The sequence below is a fragment of the Typopeltis vanoorti genome, chromosome 7 (genome assembly GCF_054136105.1).
Source record: "Typopeltis vanoorti isolate ZY-2024b chromosome 7, IOZ_Tvanoo_1.0, whole genome shotgun sequence".
In the NCBI taxonomy this organism is placed as follows: Eukaryota; Metazoa; Arthropoda; class Arachnida; order Uropygi; family Thelyphonidae; genus Typopeltis; species Typopeltis vanoorti.
Window position 1 is genome coordinate 36,246,382 of NC_143555.1, and position 12,646 is coordinate 36,259,027.

Consider the following 12,646-nt stretch of genomic DNA (forward strand, 5'->3'; position numbering starts at 1 on the left):
GTTTTCATTTCACCTTTATTATCTCTAATTCCTTTTACAGCACTCTTTCCTCCGTTCCTAAGCTTCTTCAACAACCTCCAGAATATTTTGCCACCTTCTTGATATTTATTTTCTATATTCTTGCCAAAGTCCTCCCATGACTTTTGTTTAGCTAGTTTTACACACTGTTTAGCTTTCTTACATTTGTCTCTGTATTCTGTAAGAGTAAAAGCTGCCTTATTTGCCAGGAACTTTTGATATGCTTTCTTCTTTTCCTTCACTGCCTCTTTAACTTCCTGTGTCCACCAGGGAGTTCTGATTTTTTTATCTTTGCACACAACCTCACCACATGCCTCTCTGGCAGAATCAATCAATGTTTCCTTCAGAGTTTGCCACTGAATCTCCAAGGTTTGATTCCTGTTCTCAAACTCTTTCATTTTCTTTTCAATAATATTTCTGTATTTTAGTCTACAGTTTACATCTGAGAGCTGCTCAACTTTTATTCGCTTTAAAACTTTCTTACATGTTATTCTTTTCAATATGAAATTCAATTTTATCCTGCTCAGGACTAAATAGTGATCACTTCCAATTTCAAATCCTCTGTACACTCTGGTGTCCTGCACCAGGGAGAAAACATCACTATCAACAATAACATAGTCAATGAGACTTTTCTTATTCCTAGCCTCTTCTCTCCATGTGAATTTGTGCACATTTTTATGTTGGAACATGGTGTTAGTAATAACCAGTCCATGTCCTGAGCAGAAATCCAACAGATATTTGCCATTATTATTAGCTTTGCTCTTTTCTCCAAATTTTCCCAAAATATTTTTGTATGTCTCACAATCATTTCCTACTCTACTATTTAGATCCCCAACAAGGACCAACTTTTCCTTTTTCATTGTGTCAGTTGCTTTTTCTAAAGCCTCAAAAAATTCCTCCACTTCTATCTTAGTAGAACCTTCTGTGGGACCATAGGCACAAATAAGTCTCATTGTCCAGTTCCCCATTCTCATATTTGCCCACATTACTCTACTTGAGACTGACTGCCATTCAAGAAGATTAGCCTCGTATTTTGTGTTGAATACTATGGCTACTCCTTCTTTTCCTTCATTGTTATTGCCTGAATATAACATTTTGTATTTATTGCTCAGAAAGATCTCACCAGTTTTGGTCTTTTTTGTTTCAGTCACCCCTATTATGTCGATCTGGTACTTATCTAATTCCTCAGCTAGCTCCATTTCTTTGCCATTCAGGCTTCTTACGTTGATAGTACCGATCTTTAACTCTGGTGATGTTGAGTTGGGGTTTGTTTTCAGATTTGTTCCAGTAGCTGACTTTTCGCTGTTCGCCCTGGTTCCCTGGCGAAAACAACGGGGGCCTTGTTTAACCGGGCGACGCCCCAGCCGGCATGAAATTTTGTCATGTTGTACCATCATTTTTTATTTTGGTTTAACCAATAAGAATACAATTTGGTCGGCTAAATCCCAAATTGCCAGCCCATCCTCGTTCGTTCAGTATCAAAGTAGATACCCAACAGGGTGCACCACGAGAAGGTGAGGATTGGACATTAGGTCAGAAGCCCTGGTCGGTTCTCCGCATTCCTTTAAAGGCTATGTGGAGGTCTCCTCTCAGTTATACAGCTTTGACCCTTAAGCACCCCAAGTTTTCTTTCTTCACTAAAAATTGTCTACCTTGGTTACTGAGTCAATACCCAAGGTAAACAATTTATTACATTTATTTCTTTAAAAGAACTGGACTTTATAAAGTTCAATATCTTCTATTTTGATAGCATGTTTAACTTCAGATTCTTTAATACGGTTGTCAACATACTTTTATGAATAACAGTGATTTGAGTGCACAATACAACCTTGCATTTGATTTAACATTATACCATTCTGTATAGAGGATAATTATTATGAATAAGACACTAGCTAATATGCTGGCCTCATGAAAAAAGAGGCTATGCATCATTATGTTCAAATGTTAGGACATCAACATTATTAGATCTTATATTTTGGTCTTTTAGCTGCATCAAGTACACCTAGTTCTTGTTCTTCCTTTAGATCTTTTTCATAGCACCAGGAGTTAAACTCCTGTTTGCTAATTTTACTTTTCTCATTCTAGAGATTAGTCCTACTCACACATTTCTGAATGCTAATACTTAGGTTCCTTCCTAATACCTTCATTTTTAATATGACTCTGCTATTAATGTCCCCTATTCACTCTCTAATTTTTTAAGAAAACTCTTATCTGTGGTCTCCAGTCTTTGATCAACTGTTTCTAATCCAGTACTCAGACCAAAAGTTAAACCTGTTTTGAACACTGTCCTGAATATAGTTACCATGGTGTTTTGACCAATATCTCTTATTCAATATAAATTTACACACCTGACTACTTCCTATCATACCAACTTTGCTTATTCTGCTGCCTAAAAATTTATTAAAAAGTTTGTTTAAATAACAGAAATGTTTTACTTATTATACCTGTTTCCCATTCAAGATGAAGCTGATTTTTTTCCATATACTCCCTTTGAAAAAGGCAGAAAATTGAAAATGTCCATCTTTTTAATGGCAATTTTCATGCTAAATTTGTTGCAGAAATTGTTCAATTTAGTTAAGGAATCCTGAAGATTTATCCTGGATTTATTTAAGTCTAATGTCACTTCCTCTTCATAATATAATCCATTATAAATAAATAAGACTAGAGATAGTATGCACTCTTGTGAATACCTGAATTTACATAAACTATCTTTATGTACCATCTTTCTCTCTCAAGCCAACTTACAAATCAAATAGAGATTATATATGCACCACATAATTGTAGAGTTTTCAACCACTTTTCTCCTGTCACCTTATCACACCCATTTTCCAGATCTAAAAAATTTAAATACACAGTGTGCCTGTTAAGTAATGAAACAACAATTATTATATCAAAACAAAGAACTATATTTGGAATTGTCAATTACACAGATTCAAAATAATCTCCCTCCAACTCCACACAACATTTACATCTGTTGTACAGGTGTTTTCAAAGGCACGGTGGAAGTCAATGGGAACCTCCTTCAGTGTTTGGATCACACCACATTGGATGTCCTCAATGTTGCTTGAAGCACTCTCTTTTCAACACACCCTTCATCTTTGGGAAGAGGAAAAAGTCTGCGAGAGCCAAATCTGGCAGACAGAGGATGTTCGATCACACAGATCGACTTTGAAGCCAGAAAATGCTTCATAGGCAGCAAAGAGTGCATGGGTGCATTGTCGTGCAACAGAAACCAATTGTTGTGGAACAGTTCTTTCCTGACGTGTCGCATGCAGTCTTACAGATGTGGCATTACTCCTAAATAATACTAACCATTCACTGTAGTGCCCTCAGGAACAAATTTATAGTGGATAATTCCAGCAGCATCAAAATAACAATGACTATTGTCTTGACATGTGATTTTTGCAACCTGATTTTCTTCTGCCAGGGAGAAGACATTCCACATGATTCCATGCTCTGGCGTTTCATTTCTGGATCAAACCGAAAACACCAAATTTCATGACTGGTGGCAATTCTTTGCAAACACAATGATCTTGATTAACTGCATGGATGAAATTTTGACAACATGCAACCCGGTGCTCTCTCTCTCTCTCTGTTCACATGTCAATGTGTGTGTCACAAATCTTCCTCTTGTGCAAATTTCTTTCTAAGATTAATAAGGCCATTACCTTACCAACACCAAGCTGTACAATGAGTAGCCTAGTGATTATTTGCCTGTCATGGGCAACAATTTCTCTTGCTTTCACCACATTTTCATGTGCAGAAACTGGCTGTCCTTCAGGAACTCCCTTCCCTCTCTTTAATAAACTTTTTTTTTTTTTTAGGTTTGGTACGCTTCTGTAGCAGTTTTTCCTAATTTACAGTAAAAATTGTAGCCAATTAAGAAAACAGATGACTAAGAAAAAACTACTTCTTTTCAGAGACCTAACAGGAGAGCATGTAAATAAGTAAAGAATTCTAGACAAATAGAAATTTCCAGCTCTTAGATCACTAAGTAAAAATTGGTTTGAACAGTGTCTTATATACAGCTAGTTCAGTGTTTCGACTAATTTCTCTCTTATTCCATGTAAATTTATTCAGTTGATTTCCTACCATACCAGATTTGCTAATTCTGTTGTCTATTTCCATATTTAATTTGCCATCTTCACTAAAAATTGTGCCTAAATAGTTGAAATGATTTACATGTTCTATAGGTTCTCCATTCATGACACAGTTGGCATTTTCAGTGTTCCTGCCTATATTAACAGATTGTGTCTTTTTATTGCCGATATGTATTACCAACTTTGTTTAAAGCTGTTATTCAATTTAGTTAACAAATCCAGTGCAAGGCTGGAGACTTGCACTAGATTTGTTTAGTAATTCATCATCAGCATAAAGCAAAGAAATAAGTTTGATATTCTAATTCTGATATCAGACTTAATATGATCCATATAGATGATAAATAAGAGTAAAGATAGTGTGCATCTTGTACATCTGATTTTAAATCAAACCATATTTCTACACTTCCTTCAATACTAACTGCTGACTTAGAACTTAAATATAGACTACATATTGCTCCTCTATATAATGTTCTATTTACCCCTATAATTCTAACATTCTGAACAGCTTTTCTCTTGGCACCTTATTGTCTGCATTTTCCAGATCTACAAAACTTAAGTATAGATCTCTTTATGCAATTAATTGGTTCTATACAAGAATCATGTAACACGAAATCGCATAAAGTGAGTTGAATTTAGCATGGGTGAGATATGGATTTCTTCAGAAGGATTAAAAAAAAAATGAAAACTTTACACCTGTGACCAAAAGAAATTTTAATTAATGAATTATTTAAACTTATAAACAAAACACACAAATTTTAATGAATGAATGGCTGGATGAATGAATTTAATTAATACAATGTCATAAACATCTAAACACTACATACTTCTAACAGTCTTCAATCGGATATTGAATGGACTGGGTCTAGTGAGTCTGGATCATCACTCTCTTGCTCTCTTGAAGTCCCTGGGATGATAGGCTGATGATCTTCAACTTTTTTAATGAAACAGTTGAGACTCAGCTGACAGGCAGCATTCTTCCTATCTCTATAAAGTATAAAGTAGCAAGTCAAAGAATTCTTGTTGTAGTATGTTGGTGCTTCTAGTCTCATTAGGATCATTTTCTCCAATTATTCTGATGGCACTGTCAATGTGTTTAAAAAATTCAGTCATTTGTTTTGTTGAAAGCTGTTTGATGTGCTCAGCAACAAAGGACTCCTGACTTTCATCATTCATGTTGTTTTCTATTTCCAGAAGATCTTCATTAGTGAGCTCTGATGAGTGGGACTTAAGCAGTTCATCACACATTTGACTCACCTACATCCTCAAATCCAACAGATTTTGCCATTTTAATTTTGTCATGTCTCGAGTTGGCAAGCTCACTTTCAGGATCAAAATCATTAGAATCAGAAACTCCAGGCCAAATTTTCTTCCAAACTCCCTTCATACATGACTTCTTAACTTCTGCCCATGCCTCTCAAATGTTCAATTGCCATTTTTATATTGTATTTCTTCCAAAATTCTTTCACTGAAATTTTATCTTCACCGTCAGTACATATAGCTTGAACGAGCTGCAAAAATGTTCTGCAGAGATAATGACTCTTGTAAGTTGCAATAACACCCTGATCCATGAGTTGAATGAGGGATGTTGTGTTTGGTGACAGAAAAATAACTCTGATATTCTCATCAATTTCAGCGATGCTTGGAGGATGTCCTGGTGCATTTTCCAGAAGCAGAAGAATTTTCAAGGGTACATTTATCCTGTCACAATAAGCCTTCAATTCATGATGCAGTTCATTGCAAAAGTAGGACTCAAACACATAAAACGCTCTGGTAATCCATGCTTTTTTATTTGAACAGGCAAGTCCTCCTTTGAGTAGCCCTAAGTGCGCGTGGGTTTTCGGAGTGATAAACTATCAGTGGTTTAGTTTTATGATCTCCAGATGCATTTTCTCCTAACAGCAAAGTGAGATGATCCTTAGAAGCTTTAAAACCTGGGGCCCCTCTTTTCTTGCACCAATATAGGCATATGCTTCCAAAACAACCACATTTCGTCGAGATTGAACACTTGCTGAGGCAAATAACCTTGTTCCTGAACACTTAAAAATTTTGCTGGAAAGTTCTCAGCAGCAACAACATCAGCTCCCACAGCCTCACCAGTCAGCTTGAGATTATCGAATCGATGTTGTACCTTGAAACGTTCAAACTACCCAGCACCTGCAGCAAAATATTTACACTTCAGGATCTATAGAACTCAAATCATCAAACAAACATTTCGCTTTAGCCTGGATAATCAAGGTGGATAACGGAACACCACGTTGATTTTCATGTTCAATCCACTGGCCAACATCCTTTCCAATTTCTCCATAATTGGTGGCCTTATCTGTGTTATCTTAGTTGTCAAGATTCTCGTCACACTTTTATAACTTTCTTTTATTTTCTCTGCTTGATTTCTTATTGTTCTCTAAGTTGATTCTGAAATTCCTGTAGCTCTGACTATGTCGACTGTGCGCTCATTACGTTCATACTTCTTTATAACTTCTAATTTTTCCTCCAGTGTTATAGCTTTTCTCTGTTTTTTAGTCTTGGAGGTATTTTGATCGCAATTACCTCTTTTATCCATAATGTTTGTGTTGCAGAAGCCAACAATGGAGCTTACTAGTTCTACACCTTCTGTGAGATTGACATGCAGCACGATGCCGTCTTGTCAAAGCTGTGCATGCAGAAAGTCACGTGAACACACACAGGGTAACTGCGAAATTGCTACCGGTTGCGATTTTTTAAATTAACTTTTTAAATTTGCGTTACAGCGAAAACGTGTATAGTGAGATCGCATACAACGAGGGATACCTGTATTCCCAATATTTCTCAACAATTTATCATAAGTGAAAATTTGATCCTGACGACCTCAATTTGGCATGAACCCAGTCTGTTTTTCTCCAAGTTTCGCTTCTATAATTTTAGAATTATAGACGAGAAACTTGGACGAGAAATTTACCCAAGGATACTTGAGACATTATCTCAAGTATCTTGAAAAGGGTAAAACAATAACCTGGGAATATTATTCCAGTCTTTTAACCAGATTAGATGAAAAAATTAGTGAGAAAAGACCCGGTTTGCAGAAGGAAAAAATCATTTTTCATCAGGATAATGCACCTCACCATAAAGGTGTTTTGGCAATGGGAAAATTAAGGGATCTGCATTATGAATTGTTGGAACATCCATCCTATTTCCCAGATTTGGCTCCCTTCGCAAAACTAAACCTCTTTCTCACTGGTCAGCGTTTTTCTTTGATTCTTGATTGAAGCTGTAGAAGGGTATTCTGCAGATCTTACTGAGAACCACTACAGGGATGAGATGGTGCTGGAATAAATGTATTAGTCTTAAGGGAGATTACGTTGAAAAATAAAAATAATTTTGAAATTATAAATTCGTTTGTTCATTGTTAGGCCGAGAACTTTTCAGACCACCCTCGTATTACTATTATTATTATTACTATTATTTGTGTATTCCAGGTACGTAGCAATTTTTGCAACCTACAAATCCTCAACCTGTTCTCATACGGTTCATTCCACAGACCTGCTATCATCTTGGTCACTCGCCTCTGGATCCTCTCCACCTCCTCCCCATCAAGAAGAAACCTAGGTGACCAAATCTGAGCACAGTAGTCTAGATGGGGTCTTATCAAGACCCCATCTAGACTACTGTAATACACAATTTGTGTATTAAACTTCTACGTACCTGACATGATAAACAAACTGCCGTTCGACAACAGAAACCTAGGAACATACAGAGAGCTGAAACAGGCACTATATAAATATTATAGCGAGAACGAAAATTAGTTCAATCAAATCACTAACTGGTTAACCGAAAACGGCATATATATAAACCCTGGAAAAACAAAGCTAATGATATTCAAAAACCCCCAAACCCTGCCCATAGAAACTAAATATCTCACTGTCAAACATTCATCCTCCAATACACAAAGTGCAGAACCTAAAATCACAACCATCACACAGGTGAAAACAACACGCTACCTTGGACTTCACTTCGATGCAGATCAAAGTTGGAATAGCCATACAAACTACCTACATACCAAGCTTAGGATAATAGCAAGCAAACTATACAGATTAAAAGACATTGCCCCAACCCACATAAAAATACTAATCTATAAAGCATTATGTGAAAACATTTTAAGATATGCAATCACATCATACGCATTCTGCGCAGACTACAGACTTAACAGGCTACAATGGTTGCAAGATAAAATGATAAAACTGATATTCTGGGAACAACCCACTCTTATGCAGGAAGCACGGACAAAACACAAAATATTTAAGGTGAAACAATTACGCCACTACACAATCATGTTAAAACACTACTACAGCCCAACATATAGCGTAACCAGAACAACATATCAAATAACAAGACCACAGTCAACAAACTACATAACATATAAGTACAACAATCACCATGGCAAAGCCACCCGAAACTTCTACGTACCTGACATGATAAACAAACTGCCGTTCGACAACAGAAACCTAGGAACATACAGAGAGCTGAAACAGGCACTATATAAATATTATAGCGAGAACGAAAATTAGAGCAATTCCTGTTTCTCTCTCCCCCACCACACATACACACACACACAAACCTACGACAACCCCCCTCTCAAAAAACTACCACTACAAGACTACCACTACATGTCTAAATCCAACCCTATTTTCACAAAAAAAAAAAAAAAAAAGTTAAACTGTAATAGCAGTCGAAGTCTTTCAAGCACGTACCAACAAACAGTAAAATCAACACCTGGCTTGTGACCACTATAGGAACACAACCATGAAACCACCACCCTCTGTCATCTATTATCTTCCTCAGATAAGCTCTGCTAAGCTTCGAGGAAGAAAATTACTAACTTGCAAGTATCTGTTATATACACTTGTAATGCATTATAAATATTATATACATATAATTACTACAGCAACTATGTATGCAATTCATCTGAGACATAAAAAAAAAAAAAAAAAAAAAAAAAAAAATTCTGTATAATCCTTATTGTAAATACTGTAAATATTATTATTGTATGTAACTTATACTGAGACATAATAAAATGTAAAAAAAAAAAAAAAAATTATTATTATTATTATTGAATTGTGTGTGTATGCTGCATTACTGCATTGTATCGTGAATTGTGTGCACATTGGTGCCAATCCATATTTAGCTTGTTTAAAAAAAATGTATATTCATATTTATAAAATGTACTCTGCATTTTGTATATCGAATTTTCATACTGTACAGAAAAGATAATATGTTTTTCATTGTGTGTGTGCAGATACTCTGTGTGATAGTAAACCTTATCATTTTCATTGTAAAAACAAAAACAAATAAGTCGTTTATAAAAAAAAAAAAAAAAATTATTATTATTATTATTATTATTATATTCTAAATTCAAAAATTCTGTATAAACCTTATTGTAAATATTGTAAATATTATTATTGTATGTAATTTATACTGAGACAAAATAATAATAATAAAAAAAAAAAAAAAAAAAAAAAAAATTACGGGCAACTCCAGGGAGTCATTAGACTCATCGAGGGAGGCCCCAAATCATATTCATCACAACTATTTGACATTCATACAGTATCTATCATACCTCGCCTTAAACTCATTCACTGTCACAGCATCCACTACAGACTCAGGGAGCGCATTCAACTCATTCACTACTCTAAAAGTAAAGAACCCAGCTCTAACACCTTTACTAACCACACTTTTGCCCAGTTTCCATGGATGTCCCCTAGTCCTCCCACAACCAGCCCTGTTCTCAAAAATATCTTCTGAATTAATTTTATAGAAACCCTTCAGTAATTTGAATGTCTCAATCATATCTCCCCTCCTCCGCCTATCAACCAATTTTTGCAACCTACAAATCCTCAACCTGTTCTCATACGGTTCATTCCACAGACCTGCTATCATCTTGGTCACTCACCTCTGGATCCTCTCAACCTCCTCCCCATCAAGAAGAAACCTAGGTGACCAAATCTGAGCACAGTAGTCTAGATGGGGTCTTATCAAGGCTCGATAGAGAGGAACAATAACCTGCTTGTCTCTGCTTGTCAACGTATTCTTCAGCAACCAAGTGATTTGATGAGCTGTTTTGGTCACTTTTGCAATGTGTCCCCTAAATTTCAATTCCTTATCCACCAACACTCCTAAATCTCGTGCCTCATCAATTTCCTGGAGCAGGGTTCCACCAATGCAGTAAACTGCCGCCAATCTTTTCACCCCAAAATGCATAACCTTACATTTTGCCACATTAAACTGACATCCATTCTCCTTAGCCAAGACCTCCAATCTATCCAAATCATCCTGCAAAATTCTGACGTCATCTGCATTCACTATTGCCCTACCCAACTTCGCATCATCTGCAAACAAATGAACTGTTCCTCTCAGATCATTTCCTATATCATTTATGAACAAATTAATACTATATTATAATTAATACTAATAATAAAGTATTACTATAGTTTTTTTGGTGTAATTATTGTACTACAACATTTTATAATATAATCGCAGAAATGTTATTTGTTTTTACTACTCTTAAGAATGGCGCCAAAAACTCGTCACATCAGGGCATTGTCTACAGCTCAAGTTGTTATTACTGAGGATAGCATTTGTCATGATGAATTTGCGTGTTGACAATAATTTATCTGAGGATAAGCTGACATTAGAAATAACTCGATTAAAATAAATTATTAGAAAATTGACCAGAGAATTAGAAAAAGTGGGAAAATGTTTAACTAAACTTAGACAAGATAAGAAAAAGGATCAGAACAAGAACAGGCAGAAAAACACTGAACTTGGTAATCATAATATTAATAACAACAAGCTAAATCAGTTAAAATATAAGAAAAAATAGGTGATATGGTATGGTGATTCAATCTTAAAATTTGCGCTTGCAAGGGAGTCACCACTTCTAGTTTCCCGAGAGTGAAAATTAAAGATATGACAAATGTAATTGAAAAACAAAAAAGAAAAGTAAAAGAGATGGTAGTTCTGGTAGGTATTAATAATTTGAGTAGTGACAAATATAGTATGAGAGAAGATATGAAAGGTCTGTTGGAAAAGCAAGAAAGAAATACGAAAGAAAAATGGTAGGATTGCTACCCAGATATGACAGTACCAAGTTAAGGAGGAGGGCAATGATAGCAAATAATTTCATGTGCAGGCTGTGTAGAAGAAATGGATGCGAGTTTAGACTTTGATGGCAGAAAATACTTGTATAAGAGGGATGGCCTGCGCTCTAATTCATTTGGCATCAGGAGCCTGGAAAAATTACTTCTTAGTATGAAACCTAATGCAGAGAATCAAGGAAACTAGATCATCAAGGGAGGAATGGGAAAAAAGTGTGTGAAATTTCAGCTATGGCATGCAAACATGATAAAGATATGAATGTCTTCTAACATGGTTATGTATGTGGTGAAGGAGTAGAAAAAAACGCTTTGGGTTTGGACCTTTTGAGTATGTCTGGGGGAGAGAAAAGATTGCTTATCTAATTATATGAATAAGCTGGGTGGTAAATTATTATGTCTATACACAAATACTAGGAGCATCAGAAACAAATGGTTTGGTTCATTGTTTTACTGAATATGATGTGGCCTAAGATTATTGGCATTAGTGAAACCTGGCTATCAGATTCAGATATGGTAACTGGGATCGAGTGTAATGGGTAAACTATTTTTAGGAATGACAGAAGAGATAGGAGAGGAGTACTAGTAATGATATCAGATGATATCAAGTCAAGTTAAGGGTAGAAACACAAAAAAACAGTGATAACAATGTCCCATGTAGCTGTGAGTTTGAGTCTATCTGGCATGGCAGCTCAGTTGCAGGGAACAAAGAAATGCATCACCATTTTAGCCTTATGGGTATCAAACAAGTGATCATTATGGGTGACTTTAATTTTCCAAACATTGATTGGGTAGAAGAGAAATCTTATGATAGAAAGAAGAGGAATTTATTGAATCATTGTGAGACAACTTTCTCAAGCAGCATGTGAAAGAAGGAACTCAAAATCAAATAGTGTTGGATTTCCTCATAGCGTCAGAAGGGGTCTCTGTTAAGAATATGGCTATTTTACCCCCAGTTGATGACAGTGATTAGGCTGTGATTTCTTGGGAAGCATTTAATTGTATTGATGCTCCAATTAGAACAGGTTACATGCTGAACTACAAAGCTGGAAATTATGATCAATTTACAAGAATACTATCTTTGGTCTCCAATGGTATCAGTTACTGAATAAGAAAATGTCAGCAATGCATGGGAATTTTTGAAAAAGTGCTTAAATGAAGTGACATCTGAATGTATCTCTAGTGTTCAAAGAATAAGCAGGTTGGGAGTGAAGTGGATGTGCAACCTTATTAAACAAGAGCTCCACAAGAAGATGATTTGGAAAGAATATCGTGAGAATAACAGTGAGAGGAGTTATGAAATATATATAAAGCTCAGGTCAAAAAAGTAACGAGTATTGTGCGGAAAGCTAAATCGGAGTATGAAAAGAAATTGGCCATTCAAACTAAAGGCAATCCAAAAGA

At 35.7% G+C, this 12,646-nt stretch overlaps 2 protein-coding genes across 4 annotated transcripts in view; one reads left to right on the forward strand and one right to left on the reverse strand.

The window, feature by feature from the left end:
- The window catches only part of LOC150104583 (homeobox protein six1-like), a 77,749-nt gene extending 70,065 nt beyond the window's left edge, over positions 1 to 7,684 (forward strand). Inside the window, exon 4 of the transcript XR_016548538.1 lies at positions 7,571 to 7,684. The gene's annotated coding sequence lies outside the window, so the exon portion shown is untranslated. The remainder of the gene's footprint in view (positions 1 to 7,570) is intronic.
- LOC150104584 (ubiquitin-like protein 7) overlaps positions 1 to 12,646 on the reverse strand; it is a 107,469-nt gene that overhangs the window by 10,611 nt on the left and 84,212 nt on the right. The gene's annotated exons all lie outside the window — the stretch shown is intronic.